This window comes from Mustela nigripes, chromosome 1 (assembly GCF_022355385.1).
Source record: "Mustela nigripes isolate SB6536 chromosome 1, MUSNIG.SB6536, whole genome shotgun sequence".
Taxonomy (NCBI): domain Eukaryota; kingdom Metazoa; phylum Chordata; class Mammalia; order Carnivora; family Mustelidae; genus Mustela; species Mustela nigripes.
In genome coordinates this window covers 242,945,530-242,966,192 of record NC_081557.1, presented here as the reverse complement: position 1 = coordinate 242,966,192, position 20,663 = coordinate 242,945,530, and the positions used below count along the sequence as shown (strand labels likewise).

The 20,663-nt window shown below is 36.4% G+C and overlaps 1 protein-coding gene across 2 annotated transcripts in view; it reads right to left on the bottom strand.

Annotated features, from left to right (window-relative positions):
• SLAIN2 (SLAIN motif family member 2) overlaps window positions 1-20,663 on the bottom strand; it is an 89,556-nt gene that overhangs the window by 57,817 nt on the left and 11,076 nt on the right. The gene's annotated exons all lie outside the window — the stretch shown is intronic.

Here is a 20,663-nt window from a genome sequence, read left to right as displayed (position 1 = left end):
TATTAGTGATTCATTCCTTTTAGTTCAGCAGTACACACTCTATAGCCCTATAAATCCTTAATAACTTAGTATGAATCCATTTATGAAGTTTACTTCAGTCTCGGGAAAGAAGAATAGGATAGTATTTTATAAGCTCCTGTGGAAAGGATCAAAAAAGAAAAGGTAAGCATAAGACAAGGGAAAGAAACACTTAGTTTTTCTACTTCATAGTTTTTTCCTCAGATTGGTCTAGATTATGTCAATTGATACTGATTTATTTCAAATATGACGCCATATGAAAAATGTGAAGTTACCTGAATTCTAACCAGAGTGGTTCCCAAATTAAGATACTTTAAGTGGAATTAATGAAGTAAAAAAAGCATAATTAGATTTATCCACATAGTTAAATGTTTCAATAAGGCCAGGAGTTAGTAATTTCACATTTTACACTGACCAATTTAGGGCAATAAAATGAAGTGTGTTCTGGCACAAGTACTTCAATATATCTCTATCGTACTAGAATTGACGAACTACTTGCTAGTGACACCATATATATTTTCCATCTCTTTTCTCATCTCTTCTACTTATAACGTAGCTGTGTCACATCAACTATTTAACTCTTCTCAAAATAATCAAGGCTAACAGGGTAATTTCTCTAGTCAACAATCCATGTTTATTTGGATAAAAATGGAATGAAATCTCAATTTATTAAATAACTTATTAACAGTTCAAAACAAAAAGAAACCAAGGGGGGGCTCATTCTCTTTCCAAGTTAAACACTACAAATGTTTCATAATCAAGCTCTGTCACAGCATTCCCACTGTAATTGTGATTACTATCATATACAGATATTCTAGGTTAGCAAATACTTAATGAACAAAACCTCTTAGGTGACCAAGCATTAATGAAATAACTTTCTAATAGTATCATCACTCTTTCAACATACAACTTTTCCCTACACTGACTGGTGCACAGTTTACCCATATGATTCATGTGTAGTTAGTTTCACAGCTAATAGTAGAGGAATATACTAATTGTAAAAAGTGCAAGGAGAGTGAGCCTCAAAAACATGCTCAAAGAAGCCAGACCAAAAACATACGTAGTATGATTCCATTTATATGAAATGTCTAGAAAAGAACACAGAGCAGAAATTAGATTACAACGCCTAGGACTGGAACAAGGAAGGGGGAAGAGATTTCTTTTAAGGTGACAGAAATGTTCTAATATGTTGGTGGTGATGGTTGTGGTAACAATGTCATGACTGTAAATATACTATATTCTTGAATTATATGATGAGTTTTCTTGTACATGAATTACACAGGTATGGGTAAATTTTATAGTATGTAAATTATATCCCAATAAAGCTTTCATAAAAAATTGTAAGGTGCTTTTAGAATCTTTAAAAAGACAGAATCTACTATAAACTACTTGAATAAAAGAATAATTCAACATCAATTACACTAAAGCATCATTATCTCTCCTATATTGCATGCATGGAAGCTTTCCTATTTTTGTTAATGGCACCATAACTCTTTCACAAAGAGTGGCTCACTCTTAAAGCGGCTACCTTCGACTCAGGTCATGATTCCTGGATCCTGGGATCAAGCCCAGCAGGGATCCTGCTTCTCCCTTGCCCTCTGCCTGCTACTTCCCCTACTTGTGCTCTCTCTGTCAAATAAATAAATAAAATCTTAAGAAAGAAAGAGAGAGAAAGACACAAACCAGTCTTTATTTGCAGACAACATGATCCTGTATATAGAAATGACTTTGTAGGAATCCACCAAAACCAAAAATATCCAACTAGAATAAATGTGTTTAGTAAGATTTGGGCCCCACCCAAATCTTAATAGGCAAAAAATCAATTGTATTTCTAAACATTATCAATGAATAATTAAAACAGGATATGACAAATGAAGTACAATGATACACTGAAAACAAACAATGTTGAGAAATTAAAAAGACAAATGTTCATAGACCTGAAGACTCAATATTGTTAAGATATCAATTTTTCTAGACTGATCTACACAACTGACACAATCCCTAAAAAAAATCTCAATAGGCATGCCTATATATATATAGATAGACAGGCTAATTCTAAAAGTTATAGGAAAATGTAAAGAGCAAAGAATGGTCAAAATAATTTTGAAAAAGGAAAAAGTCCTTAAAAACCAAACCAAACAAAACAACAAGAAAAACAAACCCTGAAAATCCCTGGTCTTACTTCCTCCTGATCCATTCTATACAATGGAGCCTAATTGTTTTCTAAAATATGTATCTGAGTATGTTAATATTCCTGTGCTAAAAATTCTGTGCCACTTTCCTTTTTGCCCTTATGATAGAACCCTTTCCAAAAAATGGCCCCCACAGCCCTTGAGGCATGAGCAGTGATCTGTTGCAATACTCTTTTTTTTTTTTTTAAAGCTACATTTCTCATCCTCCTCCCCCACCCAAATCTTAATAACAGCCATATGGTACTAATTTCTATTCCTGGAAAGCCCAACACTTTCGCTTCTAGGTCACATGTGCATGTTCTTCCCTCTGCCTGAAACAAGGCAATCCTACTCCTTGCTTATCTCACCCTCCCTTGCCCAACCTCAGCCAGCCTATTCCTACTTTTTACTGCATCCTGGCATAAACTGCACTTCACCAGGGAAACCTTTCTTCAACACCTCTCATAAGACTAGTACTATATAGTGAAGCAAGGTGTTTATAACAAAGCATCTTTGCAGCCACTTAAACATGTCCCATTAAAAAGGAAATTCCTCTAACATTCATTCTAGTTACAAAAGACCTACTTTATAATTTGTTCATTTTTGTCCTTTTGAAGTTTTTAAGTTAGTATTTATAAGCTGAAAAGAGACATTTAAAAAACATACTAGAGACAATAAAAATGCTAAAATATGGGTAAACCTCAAAAATATTATATTAAGTAAAAGAAGCCAGCCACAAAAGAGTGCATCCTATACGTTTATATATTCATTCAGCCACAAAAGAGCACATCCTATATTGTTTATAACAGAATGTCTAGGATAGGCCAATCTATGAGAAAAAAAAGTTGATTAGTGGCTGCCTAGGGATGGGAGAGGGATAAGGGGAAGAGAAATGGGAAGTGACTGTTAATGGGTACATGGCTTCTTTGGGGATGTTGAAAATACTCTGAAACAAGACTACGGTGATGGTTGTACTATTCTGTAAATAGACTGGAAACCACTGAATACTAAAAACCCTAGTACACTTTAAATAGACAATTTTGTAGTATGTAAATTATCTCAATAAAGCTGTTTTAAAAATCTGTTAGAAATAAACTGGCCCTCTCAGACACATGAAAAAAGGCTCAACATCACTCGGCATCAGGGAAATACAAATCAAAACCACAATGAGATACCACCTCATACCAGTCAGAATGGCTAAAATTAACATTAGGAAATGACAGATGTTGGTAAGGATGCTGAGAAAGGGGAACCCTCCTACACTGTTGGTGGGAATGCAAGCTGCTGTAGCCACTCTGGGAAACAATATGGAAGCTCTTCAAAAACTTGAGAATAGGGGCGCCTGGATGGCTCAGCATCTAAGCATCTGCCTTCGGCTCAAGTCATGATCCCAGAGTCCTGGGATCAAGCCCTGCGTTTGGGCTCCCTGCTCAGTGGAAGCCTGCTTCTTCCTCTCCCTCTGCCTTCAGGTCCCCCTGCTTGTGCATGCTCACTCTGTCAAATAAATAAAATCTCCAAAAAAAAAAGTTGAAAAAATTGAAAATAGAGCTACAACCCAGCAACTGCACTATTGTGTATTTACCCCAAAGACACCAATGTAGTGATCTGAAGGGGCACCTGCACCCACATGTTTATAGCAGCGATGTCCACAATAGCCAAACTATGGAAAGAGCCCAGATGTCTATCAACAGATGAATGGATAAAGATGTGAGATATATTATATATATATATATGCACTTGTATGTATTTATATATATTTAATTATATAATAAGATCTATAATGGAGTATTATCCAGCTATCAAAAATGAAACCTTACCATTTGTAACAACATGGCTGGAACTAGAGGGCACTATGTTAAGTGAAATAAGTCAATCAGAGAAAGACAATTATATGATCTCACTCATATGTGGAATTTAAGAAACAAAACAGAGGAGCATAGAGGAAGTGAGGGGAAAATAAAACAAGATCAAACCAGAGGGGGAGACAAACCATGAGACTCTTAATCATAGAAAACAAACTGAGGGCTGCTGGGGGGGAGGAGGATGAAGGGATGGGGTGACTGGGTGATGGGCATTAAGGAGGGCATGTGATGGGACGCCTGGGTGGCTGAGTTGGTTAAGCGGCTGCCTTCGGCTCAGGTCATGATCCCGGCGTCCTGGGATCGAGTCCCACATCGGGCTCCTTGCTCATCAGGGAGCCTGCCTCTCCCTCTGCCTGCCATTCTGTCTGCCTGTGCTCGCTCTCTCCCCCTCTCTCTCTCTGATAAATAAATAAAATCTTAAAAAAAAAAAAAAAAGGAGGGCATGTGATGTAATGAGCACTGGAATCTATATAAGAAAGATGAATCACTGAACTCTACCTCTGAAACTAATAATATATTATATTGCTCTGCGGGAAGCCTGCTTCTCCCTCTCCTCTTCTCTGCTGCTCCCCTTATTTGTGCTCTCTCTCTCCCTCTGTCAAATAGATAGAAAGAATCTAAAATAAAATAAAGTTATGGGGGGTGGTGCTTGCGTGGCTCAGTCAGCTAAGCATCTGCCTTTGGTTCAGATCATGATCCCAGGGTCCTGGGATTGAGCCCCGTGTTGGGCTCCCTGTTCGCTGGGAGCCTGCTTCTCCCTCTATTCCCAGCTCGTGCTCTCTCGCTTTTAAATAAATAAAATCTTAAAAAAAAAAAAAAAAAAAAAGCAACAGATGGCTATTTGCTTAGACCTAGCTTAAATGTTGAAAAACAATAAGAAAATTGTTATTGGAGTGAAATTTAGATTAGTGTATAAACTTTCACAGGTCCAGGAAAACAATCAGTTTTTAATACCTCAAAATCATCCTTCCCTATTGAGTAAGGCATAAGTGAGGCTAAAAAAGAGCTTGTCTTCACCAAATTCAATGCATAATCCCTGGCACAGTGATTGACATTTAGAGATGATCAAATATTTGCATGTGAATGAAGAATGAATAAAACAACCATGATTATAATATTTAAAAATGCACATGAAAAAAGGTAAAGGAAACATAGCAAAGTAAATAAGATCAAAGTGACTAGAGACTTTTGTTTCTATTTTTATAATTTTATGATTTTTAAAACTTTCATTAACAGAAGTATCTTTGGTTTTACCCACAACTAAATATAATTTAATGATTTTAAATTCTTAGGATACATTGCTTTATAACGATTTACCAAGCTTTCTTAGTCAATGTGGCAATAGGAAGTGCTATTATTTCATATTTTATCAAATGCTTATTACATGCCAGGCATGGTTTCAATATTTTAAAAATACTTTCAATTTTTTTCTTTAAAGATTTTTAATTTATTTTTGTGAGAGAGAGAGAGAGAGAGCACACTCTCCAGAGAGGTTGGGGAGGGGGCACGACACAGAGGAAGAAAAAGAAGCCAACTCCCCATAAGGAGGGAGCCTGATGCAGGGCTCGATCCCAGGATCCCAGGTTCCCAGGATCATGACATGACCCACTGCAAACACTTAACTGACTGAGCAGTCCAGGCACCTTAACTCTTCCTTTCAATCTTCACAACAAACTCATGAATAGGTGCTAACTAGGTTTACTCCAGAACCTGTGCTCTTAACTATTGTATTTTATCGCCTAATAAGGCTCTTGGCTGGCTCAGTCAGTGGACCATGGGACTCTTGATCTCAGGATTGTGAATTCAAGCCTGGTGATAGGGGTAGAATTTACTTAAAAACAAAACACTCCAATGTATTCATCATTCTAATGGTTCCTGTGGTTCTCTGTTCTCTTTTCCTAAGCCCTACCAACCATAAGGGTGTAACTGATCCCCCATCACAATAAAAAAATCAAAACTCAATTAAAAAGAATATCTTCAGTTCATATATATATAGCAAGAGTCTTTCTGAAATTTTAGATTGATCATGCCATTAACTATGATCAATCTAAACTATGCTAATTTGGCCCATTAGCAAACTTAAAGCATTATGTACTACATTTATATGAAGAAATATAAAATACCCTTCTAGTTTTTAGAGAACTATCATTGGTATTACTAGTAATAATGGTAATTATTAGCAAAGCAAATTCATTAAGAAATTCTTAAACAGTTTACAAGCACTGGGATGCCTGGGTGGCTCAGTTGGTTAAGCATCTGCCTTTGTCTTTCTGACAAATAATAAAATCTTGGGGGGGAAAAAAACAGTTTACAAGCACTGAAGTGACATTAACTACAGGGTAGGCAGTATACACATATAAACAGAAAGTATTGCAGCAGAATACAACACAGTGAGCCAAAAAAAAGGGCAGAGCAAGCAAGCAAGCTGAAAAGACTAAAGAAAAGCTTTAAAACCGTGAATTCCAAAGTTTCAGTCAGTGACATTCTATGCTTCCATTTTCATTTCATGACTCTCTTGATTCTCATTCCAGTAAGAAAAGGGTGTTTTTTTTTTAAATCAAAAGTTTTGATATTCTCTGGGATTCCACAAAAGGGAAGTTGGAAATTACTTCTTCAAAAAGACAGTCTTCTAATGTTTGAGGCATAGCCATGTACTGCTGGGAAATAGTTACAGTGAGACCAACCTAAAATGCAGCAATCAGAAACTGAGGGGCTTTGTTTGTTTGTTTGTTTTGGTGTTTTGTATTGTTGAGAAAAGACATCAGGAAGGCTAGGAGTCTCAAACTATACCAGACTCTGCAAAATTTTGACAATAGCTACAGAGTATGACAGTCCTTATGTATATGACTAAACACATACTTTCAGCCACAACCACGTACACGGATAACAATTACTGATAGCAGAATTTATTCCACAGAGAACATAATGTGTGTGTATGTGTGTGTGTATACACATATACACATCCCGATACATAGGTTACATGTATATGAAGTGTGTGTATAATCCACACTAATTCTTTTAGGGTCCTTTGCTTGTTAATCACTAACTTTTTATTGGTAAAATGCCTTGAACGGGATTTTATCTGTAGAAGCCACGGTACTCAGGGCTAACAAGTCATAACTCAGTAAATGACATGTCCTTCCAATCCCAGGTGATAATGCATACTATAATGACTTTTAACAATTTGTCAACTAAGGTTGTTTTAAAAATTAATATATTTTTCTTATTGTTGAGAAAGTTTCTGCACAAATATCTGAGAAAAGATACGAGAGTATAAAGTTAGAAAACACAAAGCACTGCTAACAAAGATTTGTTAATACAATAAAGAGTAAACAACTCTTTTATCAGAGAATTTTCTATTTGCAGTATTCCCATAGGTTCTAATGTTAGTTTCTTGAATTACAAAATTAAATATTTTATCCACTTTGTGAAAATACAAACAAAATAATGGGAGGAATCTAAATACATGTATTTGCTACATATATATGTTTACATATTTGTATTTAAGTATATGTATTTATCCCCAACAACAGGCTGGCCGAAAACATCAAGTAACTGAAGTGGTAAAGAAAATCTTTTAGCAATGTTTTAATGCTACATGCCAGAGTAGAAGCAAGAATGGTACTCTGCACTCCGTTTATAGAATTAAGACTAGCTCAAACATTCTCTTCTCTTTTTCTTTTGAGTTATATAAAAAGATAAGAGTGAGTATGTGAGGAATCCTGATATATACCATAAACTGAAATGGTTAGAATGCATAAAATACTTTTGAGAGGCGAGAGGGACAATATTTTTAGAACTGGCATTGTCCTAGAAAGAACCTGATCTTGTCCTCCATTATTAGAATTTGTAGTTGTGTTTGTATATATACAATTTATATATAATCATATAACTGTCTTTCATAGGGAACTCCAAGCATCTCAAGGGCAAGAATAGTATTTCGCCATCATCTCTTATGCTCTACCTTCAACCCCAAAGAAACCTGTCCTGCATGTAGTAGAAAAGATTGCAGAATGAACAAAAGAAATAACTACAAAGAATCCATAACAGGACACTGCACTTTTTCTTGAAAAATTATACAAAAATTCTACAGTTATTCTCGATTGTACCACTTAGTAACTCTAGTTGCAAGATGAGAACTAAATTTTTTTCTATTTTAATTCGTATTCATTCCACCTAATTTGTTCCTTTCAAAATACTCCTGACAACTAACCAGGATCTCTCTCAAGTGACAGTAATCAAATTATGCCAGGATCTTTAAGAGACTAAATTTAACCTATTCTCCAGTCTATTAAATTTCTTCCTTTCCCATCAGTTTTTGCCCATATCACTTATTAAAGTTTAATTACTAAAACTAGAAGTGATGACATGAGGGTCTGAAAATATGTAAGTGTAAAAACCGAGCTTTTTTACTTCTTCACACATTTTCTGTATCACACTATTTTTGTTATTCTATCAACTGCTGTATCACAAGATATAAATTTGTTCCTACTATTTTATTCTGTATTTATCAGAAACTTTTAATTTGATGAAGTCTTTTTTTGTTTTATCATAACCAACTATCATTCTTTGGACATAAGTGATTTTCAAATAGTCCCAGTCCTAATTTTTCTCCTGGGTGTCACAGAGCTCCAATGGTTTACTACAGACATTCCCCCAAAATCAAACACCTCCAAACAAACATAAAATGGCACTACTATTTTTTCCAGTCAACAAATGAAAAGTTTTATGTTAACCTTGACTATTTTCTCTTGCTACATATTCAATGTGCTCAATCAACACATCCTATCAATTCATAATGCCCCTAAAATCCATCCCTTCCTTTTCATTTCCACTAACTTCACTCAAGCCTAGACCCTCATCTCACCCAACATAAGCAATTATAATAATATCTAGTGGTTTCCCTGAACCTACCAGACTTGAACTCCTCTAATCTATCCTCTACCCACTACCATTTAGCTAAAATACAGATCAGTATAACATTGCTTCACTGCTCAAAAACTTCCCCAAATTTAGCCTGCAGCTTAATTTTTAAGGTTCTGTTATCTCATCCACAATTACACGCTTTGATCTTCTCTCCCATGTACTCCAGTAAAAAAAACCCCTCTTGTCCAGCCAAATGTATGTTTATCTCATGTACCCTGGATAGTTAAACCATAGATGTCTTTGTTTGTAATCCTTTTTACTATGGGGAAGGGGGCCAAATTTCCTTTCCATTTTCCTGATCTAAACCAAGCCTCATTTCAAGATCAATTCAAGACTTGCTTTTTTCACAAGGCTTTCCAACCGCCATAGTTCTCACACCTACATTTTTTGTTGTTTTTTATTAACATATAATGTATTAGTAGTCCCAGGGGCACAGATCTGTGAATCGCCAGGTTTACACACTTCACAGCACTCACCATAGCACATACCCTCCCCAATGTCCATAACCTCACCACCCTCTCCCTAGCCCCCTCCTCCTGGCAACCCTCAGTTTGTTTTGTGAGATTAAGAGTCTCTTATGGTTTGTCTTCCTCCCGATCCCATCTTGTTTCATTTATTCTTTTCCTACCCCCCAAACCCCCCACGTTGTATCTCCACTTCCTCATATCAAGAAGATCATATAATAGTTGTCTTTTTCTGATAGACTTACTTCGCTAAGCATAATACCCTCTAGTTCCATCCACGTCACTGCAAATGGCAAGATTTCATTTCTTTTGATGGCTGCATAGTATTCCATCGTATATACATACCACATCTTCTTTATCCATTCATCTGTTGATGGATATTTAGGTTCCTTCCACAGTTTGGGTATTGTGGACATTGCTGCTATAAACATTCGGGTGCACGTGCCCCTTCAGATCACTACATTTGTATCTTTAGGGTAAATACTCAGTAGTGCAATTGCTGGGTTATAGGGTAGCTCTATTTTCAACTTTTTGAGGAACCTCCATACTGTTTTACAGAGTGGTTGCACCAGTCTGCATCTCCACCAACAGTGTAGGAGGGCTCCCTTTTCTCAGCATCCTCGCCAGCATCTGTCATTTCCTGACTTGCTAATTTTAGTCATTTTGACTGGTGTGAGGTGGTACCTCACTGTGGTTTTGATTTGTATTTCCCTGGTGCCGAGTGATGTGGAGCACTTTTTCATGTGTCTGTTGGCCATCTGGATGTCTTCTTTGCAGAAATGTCTGTTCATGTCCTCTGCCCATTTCTTGATTGGATTATTTGTTCTTTGGGTGTTGATTTGATAAGTTCTTTATAGAGTTTGGATACTAGCCCTTTATCTGATACGTTGTTTACAAGTATCTTCTCCCATTCTGTCAGTTGTCTTCTGGTTTTGTTGACTGTTTCCTTTGCTGTGCAAAAGCTTTTGATCTTGATGAAATCTCAATAGTTCATTTTTGCCCTTGCTTCGGCGATGCTCCTAGGAAGAAGTTGCTGCGGCTGAGGTTGAAGAGTTTGCTGCCTGTGTTCTCCTAAGGATTTTGATGGATTCCTTTCTCACACTGAGGTCCTTATCCATTTTGAGTCTATTTTCATGTGTGGTGTAAGGAAATGGTCCAGTTTCATTTTTCTGCATGTGGCTGTCCAATTTTCCCAATACCATTTGTTAAAGAGACTGTCTTTATTTCATTGGACATTCTTTCCTGCTCTGTCAAAGATTAGTTGACCATAGAGTTGAGGGTCTATTTCTGGCCTCTCTATTCTGTTCCACTGATCTATGTGCCTGTTTTTGTGCCAGTACTATACTGTCTTGATGATGACAGCTTTGTAATAGAGCTTGAAGTCTGGAGCTGTGATGCCACCAACTTTGGCTTTCTTCTTCAATATTCCTCTTGCTATTCGAGGTCTTTTCTGGTTCCATATAAACTTTTGGGATTATTTGTTCCATTTCTTTGAAAAAAATGGATGGTATTTTAATAGGGATTGCATTAACCATGTAGATTGTTTTAGGTAACACAGACATTTTCACAATATTTGTTCTTCCAATCCAGGAGCATGGAACATTTCTCCATTTCTTTGTGTCTTCCTCAATTTCTTTCATGAGTACTTTATAGTTTTCTGAGTATAGATTCTTTGCCTCTTTGGTTAGGGTTGTTCCTAGGTATCTTATGGTTTTAGGTGCAATTGTAAATGGGATTGACTCCTTAATTTCTCTTTCTTCTGTCTTGCTGTTGGTGTAAAGAAATGGAACTTATTTCTGTGCATCGATTTTATATCCTGACACTTTATTGAATTCCTGTACAAGTTCTAGCAGATCTGGAGTGGGGTCTTTTGGGTTTCCTAGGTTAAGTATCATATCATCTGCAAAGAGTGAGAGTTTGACTACTACTTTGCCGATTTGGATGCCTTTAATTTCTTTTTGTTTTCTGACTGCTCAGGCTAGGACTTCTAGTACTATGTTGAATAGCAGTGGTGATAATGGACATCCCTACCATATTCCTGACCTTATCACGCCTACTTCTTATCACCTTAACATATTACTCTACTCATAGTTAAGTACCAAATGTATGTGAGATGATTAACTCCGAGGATGCCCATTATCCCATTTGTCAGAGAAGTCCTAATTTAAGCCTGTTGTTTTCGCACCCCAGCACTCCCTTGACTCTCAAATAGTGCCCACATTTGTACAATAAATTAGTTTTTCTTAATTTTCATAACATTACTATGACTTAGAAATGTAAAGGGAACAATTACTAGAATGCAATCCTTATTCCTGCAATTTAGCACTAAATATTTCTGGTTGAGGCTGTGTTGTAAATATGCTGTAAGGCAATACTGAGGTGATTTTGCACCCAGGGGACATCTGACAATGTCTAGAGGCATTTTTGTCTGCTAAACATCCTATAATACACAGGACAGCCTCCACAACAAAGAATTATCTGGCCCAAAATGTCAAGATCCTCATATAAGAAAGCTAGTAAGACCAAACTGCTATTTTTGAAAAATATAAGTATCTTGTAAGAGGAACTATTCTGATCTTTAATCATTTACTTTAGTATGATTTTTATGTAAACAATTATGAATAGTTGGGATGAAATGGAAAGAACATCACTCAATATTCTGGCTTGAATTCCAGTTCTGCCGTGTGCTTCTGGGTACAAGAGGTAGATAAAATTTAGAAGCTCAGTTTTCTAGCCTTTTAGCATAGCTGTGCCTTCTGTTCCCACCTACATACAATTGCCATACTTATCTTTCCAAAACACCATTTTGCTAAGAATATCCCAACACTCAAAAATCTCTCTCTAGATTTCAGAGGCCATCCACAATATGGTCCCCAAACCAATGATTCAACTTTCTCACTGTTCCCCAACCTACTTCACTTAAGTATCTTCACAGGCTTTTTCTTTACCCTGCTCAAATATAGCACTCACCCTTCTTGATTCTGACAGAACAACAAGAAATACCCTTCCACCTGTACAAAAATCCTTTGTCACATTCAAGTCCATATAAGCCTTTATTCAAATTCCAAGTTCATTCTGTCTCCAAATTAAATTGTAAGTACCTTGAGACCTTAGTATCAAGTTCTACTTGGTCATTTAAAGAAATATTAACATAGCAAGTACCATTAGCCAGGCATGGTGCTAGACAGGAATTTAAAGATGAATTAGGACAAAACTAGATTATATATAATGTTACATGTTAGCCTCTCCCATTCACTTGCTGTACTACCATCGTGACCCTTCTTGTCAAGTTCCAAGCCTCTAGAATCAGGTTTCTAGGATTGATCAGTTTTTAAAATTTCATTTTTTTAATCCTCTCCAGAACAGCCTTAGCTAATAACCAATGGCAAACAAAAATTTTACTATGACAAGTGGACACAAGTCAATTCCCCTTCTCGAAAGGGTATTAGTAAGCCCACTCAAAAAATATTGTAAGATTACTAAATTATCCCTTCTGAATCTAATATTAATAAAGATAAACATCTAATTGCATTATACCTATAAAATACAATACCAATCAGGCACTAAATACGTACTTCTAAAACCTCCTAACTCAATAGCATCTATTAAGTTCCAATCCTCAACATTATCAGCTTACAGGCTGCTTACAAACTTAGCCTTGCTCCCCTTATCATTTCTTTCAAACAAAACCTTCAACAGTCACATGCAATTGGTAGTTTTTTACTCTCTCACAGAGAAATGAGCAAAAGCTCCTGAATGGAGGGCTGTATGTGGGAAGAGCTTCCTTCTAGTAAACTGGAGAAGTGGCAGATGGTTTGATTCATCCTCATGGATTCTAAATCTCTAATTTTCAAACACTATCTCCCTCTTCTTATCATTCCAAATACCTTCACAAATTTCATATCCTATATTATTGTACTGCATTATCTGGTTTTCATTTTTCACTTTTTCTTTTCCTCCCTATAAACCTTTAACACCTTTAAGAAATTTCACTTTTATTCCAGCATTTGAGCCTTTTCAAAGTCAAAGGAAACTGTAGGTTTTTCATTTTTTGGAGCCACACCTAGTTTAAAGACCTAATTTTAAAAAGCCTTCCTCTTAAATAAGCTAGTTTGTTCCTAAAGGTGCCTATTTCCTCCATAATTTGGATTCCCAAGTGAAAGACACCAGGGAATGTGATTTTGAGTAAATGGAACAGGGAAAATAAAAACTTATATTACCTAAAGTCTTAAAACCTACATACTTTTACATGTTCATTTTTACTTCTGAACTAGCACAAGAGACAACATATAGTGTGCTTGGCTAGTATCAGTCCTTACTATAACGAACAGTACCTTACTGTAACTCAAACCATTTACATTAAGATACTTAATTCTGCTACTTGCCACTCAAATTGTTTCCTACTTAAAAATGTCATGGGGTGCCTGGGTGGCTCAGTTGGTTAAGCATCTGCCTTCAGCTCAGGTCATGATCTCAGGGTCCTGGGACTGAGCCTGGTGACCAACAGGCTCCCTGCTCATCAGGGAGTCTGCTTCTCCCTCTCCCTCTGACCATCCTCCCTGCTTGTGCTGTCTCACATAAATAAATAAATAAAATATTTAAAAAGTGAGTAAATAAAAAATAAAAAACATGGGAACCTGGGTGGCTCAGTCAGTTAAGCAGCTGCCTTTAGCTGAGGTCATGATCCCAGGGTTGTGGGATCAAGCCCCGTATTCATCTCCTTGCTCGGGAGGGTGCCTGCTTCTCCCTCTGTCTCTGCCTGCTGCTCCCCCACTTGTGCTGTCAAACAAACAAACAAACAAAAACTTACCTTAAAAAAAAAAGTCAAAATTAAACTAATTTACAAACACAGTTTTAGATATATATTCCTAGCAGACAAGCAAGGAGGCAGGGGGCTCGGTAAGTGGGGGAAGAAGGGAAAAAGCCTTTCTGGTTTACAAGGGCATTCATTAGCACTTTGCCCAGAAGGCTCATGAGATGTGAGCTACACACAGCTTTGGGATTCCTTATATGATATCTCTGGAAAATAAAAAAGTTTCAGGATTTTCCACACCTACAAAAACATACTACATATTTTAGGCAAATCTGATATTAATATACTTGAGGGGGTCCCTGGGTGGCTCAGTTGGTTAAGCTCAGATCATGATCCCAGGGACCTGGGATAAACCAGGTCAGGCTCCCTGCTCAATGGGAAGCCTGTTTCTTCCTCTCCCTCTGCCCCTCCACCTGCCCATTCCCACTTGTTTCTCTTATTCTGCTCTCTCTCAAATAAATAATATCTTAAAAAATTAAAAAGAAAATTTACACTTGGGTATTTCATTTTTAAATTTTTTTCAATTTTTTTTTATTTTTTAAGATTTTTAAGATTTGTCAGAGAGGAGAGCGCGTGCATGCACATACACAAACAGAGGCAGTGGCAGGCAGAGGGAGAAGCAGGCTCCGCAGGACTAAATCCCAGACCCTGGAATCATGACCTGAGCCGAAGACAGATGCTTACCCTATTGAGCCACCCAGGTGTCCCTGGGTAATTTCATTTATAAAATGCAAAGTTAAAAACAAGAATAATAGATAAAATCATATATATCAGCTAACTTGGGCTCCAGTTCTATTAAAAATGCATGTCTAAACTTACTGGAACCCAATTTTTTTCAACTGTGATATATAATCTCACTATCACTAAGTAATAAGGAAAACATCAACTGTTTCTTAATGTATAGTATTATGATTCCTACCTATGTGACCACAAAGTAATGAAATTACTTAAATCTTATAAATAGGATTTAAAAAGACTTATTTACTTATTGGGTGGGGGCAGCATGCGCACATGAGTGGGAGGGGCAGAGGGAGAGAGAATCTCAAGCCAACTCCTCACGCAGGAATCAATCTTATAACCAAGGTGAAATCAAGAGTAGGATGCTTAACTAACTGTGCCACCCAGGCATCCTATAGATAGGATTTTTTAAGTTATAAAAGCAATTTGTGTTCATAACAGGAAATTTAGAAATCACAAGAATTACAAACAAGCTTAAAACAGGGTACATCTGCTACCTTACCAAAGATATATCACTGTTTCAATTAACTTTAAAACTATTTTTTTTAACATCAGACACTATCTAGATAGAATTTCTTTAATTCATCACGGGAGAGTATAGATTCAATACTGCTAGTATTCAGAATGTGTGAGAAACTCATCTCAACTAGCATAAGGGTCATCAAGTCAGGTCAGAATCTGATCTCATTATTTTCCAGCTTCACCTCATTTCAACCTAACATCACTGACAATCAGATTGAGTCAATGTAATTTAATGTAACTGAACTCTTACTAAACACAAGATACTGAGAGCCTGTTCAGACACATGAAGATGAATATGATACTCTCCCTCTGCTTAAACTGCTCACAATCTAGACTCCAGAGATCAAAGTACAAGGTTGTCTTGTTACATATACTCTAAAAAGTGTGTAAAATTGATAGGTAACACTGAAAAGGAAGTAAACCAAACAGGATATTTAGAATTTCAAAAAGAAAAAAGGTGCTCTGTTGCAGAGTGAACATCAGAACATGCCACCAGGCAGGAATGTCCCTGAAGTTTGCTGGCAACAGTAAGTAAAGGCAGGAAAAAGGAGAACTGGAATTGGACTGCTCAGGACTTTAAATACCTTGCTAACCCATTTTTATTAGCTAGCATAATAATGATTTTTAATAGTTTTCAAAACTCATACCTACTCTCATAAGGTAAGGAATCTTCCATTACTGAGGATATTCAGAAAAATGTGCTATAGATTTAGAGGAAAAAAAAAATCTAGGTGCCCCTAGGTAGCACAGTTGGTTGGTTATCTAACTCCTGTGTTCAGCTCAGGTTGTGATCTCAGGATGGTGAGGTAGAGCCCAGCATTGGGCTCTGAGTTGAGCGAGGAGTCTGCTAAAATTTCTCTCCCTCTCCCTCTGCCCCTTGCTTGTTCGCTCTCGTTAAATGAATAAATCTTTAAAAAGAAAAAAACAATCTATGTTCCTATTGCTAAAGATCTTTCCCACATTTAACCTTAGCACTTTGTCTTGAAAGTATCTTATGCTTCCAAATACATCACAGTATTTTAATCAGAGTTAAAAGGACACTAAGAAGTAACCGATTTCAACTAATTTTTACCTCTTTGTAACATCCTTTGTCACAGGACTATTCAACAGTCCTCACTGCTGAATATCACTTACTTTTTTTTTTTAAGATTTTATTTTTTTAATGTAATCTACTCCAATGTGGGGCTTAAAATCACAACCCCAAAGTCAAGAGTTGTATGCTCTACTAACTGAGCCTGCCAAGTGCCCTAAAATTTATTTAAACTTTTTAAAGACAGTCTATACCAGGAGCATCTGGGTGGCTCAGTGGATTAAGTGTCTGCCTTCAGCTCAGGTCATGATCCCAGGACCCTGGGATCAGGACCCACATCAGGCTCTCTCCTCAGTGGGTAGCCTGCTTCTCTTCCCTCTGCCCCCCCCCCGCCCGCATTGTGCTCATGCTCTCTCTCAAATAAATGAAATCCTTCTTAAAAAAAAAGTTAAAAAAAAATAGTCCATACCATCTAGAAACAGCTGTACTAGAAAATTCTATCTTATATTAAATAAAAAATTGCCTGCCTCTAATTTATACCTATTATTCTAGTAATGATCTTCAGTTATACAGAGTAAGTTGAATAATCCTTATTATACTCCTTCAAATATTTAAAAAATATTCTTTTCTGAAAGCTAAATATCCATAGATTAAATAAACCAAGACCAAATGTTTTTCATTAGACAGGATTTTCACACTTAGCATGAATCTCAATCCACTATCTTAGCTATGTGACTTTGAGATTAATTTCATTACCTGAAAAAAAGGGATAACATGACACGTTACAACACAGATGAACTCTGAAGACACAATACTTAATGAAATAAGCCAGAGAGAGAAGGTCAACTACTTGGTAATTTCACTTACATGAGGTACACAGAGTAGTCAAATTTATTGACACAGAAAGTAGAATGGTAGTTGCCAAGGGCTTGGGGCAAGAGGACAGGGGAATTGGGGAGTTACTGCTGAGTTTCGATGGGGAAGGATAAAAACTTCTAGAGGCAGATGGTGGTGATGCTTGCATAATAATCAGTGTAAATGCCATTGAATTATACACTTAAAATGGTTAAAATGGTAATTTTTTGTTTTGTATATGTTACTACAGTAAATAATGGAGATAATAATAACTTAAAATTGTGCAGATTAAATGGTCTGCCATGAATAAAATGCCTTACACAGTACTTTGTATAAGGAACATAATTAAACAAAAGGGATTGTAATATATTTTACCAATCATGTGGCCCTTCTTGGCCAAATTCTATTTTTTAAGAAAGCAAGAACCTGCATGATCACATCTCTCAGCATCCCCAACATTGTGCTGTTCACACATAGGAGTTCTAAGTATTCTATTAATAAAAAAAATTTAAGTCACATTAGAATCACTGGAAAACTAAGGAAATAAAATGCTCATCTAGATGTGTGACTTCTTAATTCATTTAAAACACAACACACACATGAACCATGTTACTTTAAAGTAACATCTCCTTGGCAGAGAAGAGTCTAGAAAACAAACTTCAAGAAGTTAATCAGCAAATAACTGCCAAATTATTCAGATAAGTAGTGATAAGTATACAAGTCAAAATGCTTTATTTATCTAGACTTAGCAAATAAAATTACAGGTGAGTTCTAGCAATGGTCTCCCATGAGAAGCATACATAAAGCAAAGAGGCCATGTAATATAGATCATTCTTAGATATGAAGGACCATGAGTGAAAAACACAGCAAGTAAAAACCACATACTATCTATCTCTAAGTTAGGGAAGTTTATCAATAAAATTTATTGTTAAGAAGTCAGTCTGAGTTTAATACGGCTTCATAAACTTAAGGGAAAATTGATTTAAAGTAAAATGGGGGCAACTGGGTGGCTCAGTTGGTTAAGAGGCTGCCTTTGGCTCGGTCATGATTCCAGGGTCCTGGGATCGAGCCCTGCATTGGGCTCCCTGCTCAGCAGAGAGCCTGCTTCTCTCTCTCCCTCTCTCCCTGCCGCTCTGCTTACTTGTGCTCTCTCTCTAGCTCTCTGTCAAATAAACAAATAAAATATATTTTTAAAAATGGATGTAACAGGATATGAAAGACTTACCTGATTTCTAATATCAAATTTTTGAGGGGGGGTGTGGAGGGGCAGACGGAGAGAAACAATTTTAAGCAGGCTCCCCAGTCCGTGTAGAACCCCACACAAGGCTTGATCTCACAACCCTGAGAACATGACCTGAGCCAAAATCAAGAGTCAAACGCTTAACTGACTGAGCGATCCACGGGCCCCTCAAACCTTTTTAAGATGATGTAACCATTTGTCCTCACCAGTCTGAATATTAAACAGCTTAAAAACAAGAGAAATGACCATCCAATCTCAAAGTCCATTTCTAATTTCATTTTCTATGATTTTATGTTCTTTCTGCCGAAGTTCCTAGGAGCCCTGCAAAGAGCTTTCCTAACATCTCTATTTTCAATCTGTTGTCTCCACTACAGACACAGGGATCTATGTCAACAAGAAAAAGGGGAAAAATGACAAACTTCTAGATACTAACAACTAATGTTAACTAACAAATACTGATTAGGTAATGCAATCACTATGCAATATTAAACTCTCATCTAAAAAAGTGCGGCACAGTAGATGAATAAACAATCTAAAACTCATTTAGAAAGTATTTCATACACACTCCCCTTTTGCCCACATGTAAATTCCTTTTCAATTAGCCACAGTTCACAGTAAGGATGGAGAAAACAATCTTAAGAGACTTGAAGAGATGGACAAGTCAGTTCCTAACTCTCCTCCTCAATGATAAATTTTTTAAATAGCAAAGATTTTTATGTGTTATATGTACTTGTTCATTCTTTTATATGAAGCCCTTAAAAATTTCAAATAAAAACCATTTGTAAAATCTCCTTTCTTTGAAACCCAAGACTGCTTCTTTCCTCAGTAAGGTACAAGGTTCTAAGTAAATTTAATGAAGAAAATGTGGATTTATGGAACATTAGATTGAAATTACTGTTTTACAAAATGTGGGAGAGTACAAGGACATGGAATCAAAGCACAAAAACTCTAAAACCCAAATTGACTAGAAATGTTAAGTAACTATACATGTAAAAAGAGGGATGATATTATGGGAGTTGATTACAGGTCAACAAGCCAAGGGATATCAATACTACTTAATACAAATTTCAATTCTAGTACAAAGAAAAGATGTAACAGTGATACGGAACCTCCTCAGGTATTTACATAACTGCTGAAAATTTGACCCTGCACAAAGCAGAAAACCTAAGAAATTTGTGATTTGTCTCAACAATTTAATTTCTCAAAAGGCTAGAAAAGAAACGAGAACTGGATCTATTCTGACCATCACCAACAAATTAACTGGGGATATAAAAATGATGAAAATATTTGAAGAAAGAACATTTCATTTTAGAGTTTATTACAGAATAAGCAGGGGGGTATAGCTCAGGGGTAGAGCATTTGACTGTAGAGTTTATCACAGAATAAAAAAAAAAAATTCTAAACATAGATAAGCAAACCAATTTTTAGAAACTTTGATCTAAAAACATTCACAGCACATTTGATGATGCTAAGGAATTATTTTTAATGGGAGGGAGTGAAAGTGATATTGTGCTTATGTTTAAAAAAAAAGTCCTTATTTTCTATTGTAATATTTAGTAAGTAGATGATATCTAGTTGGACTTTGCATCAATATAATCCAGGAAGTTGAGGTTTTGAATGGGACAGATAAAACAAGAATGGCATGAGTTGGTAAGTGCTCAAGAAGGGCAGTAAGTTGAGGTTCATTCTACTTTTCTGTATGTTTGAAATTTTCCAAAATAAAAAGTTTTTTTTTTAAAGTTCAATGCAAAGATAAGCAAATCTGAAATTAATATAACAGTGATGACGATGGCAATGATGAAAGCTAACACATCTTTAACTTGTGCCAAGAACTGTTAACATTTTACATATGTTACATTAAATTCTGTATTACAATAATTCTCTCTGTTTTGGAGATAATGAAGATATCAAGCAAGAGAGTAAGTGGTTTGTCAGGGTCCCACATGTAAGAAGGCTGGGAGCAGCGACTTCAACCCAGGCTACCTAGCTGAGTCAGAGCTTCCAGCTACTCGTTATCAGACTCC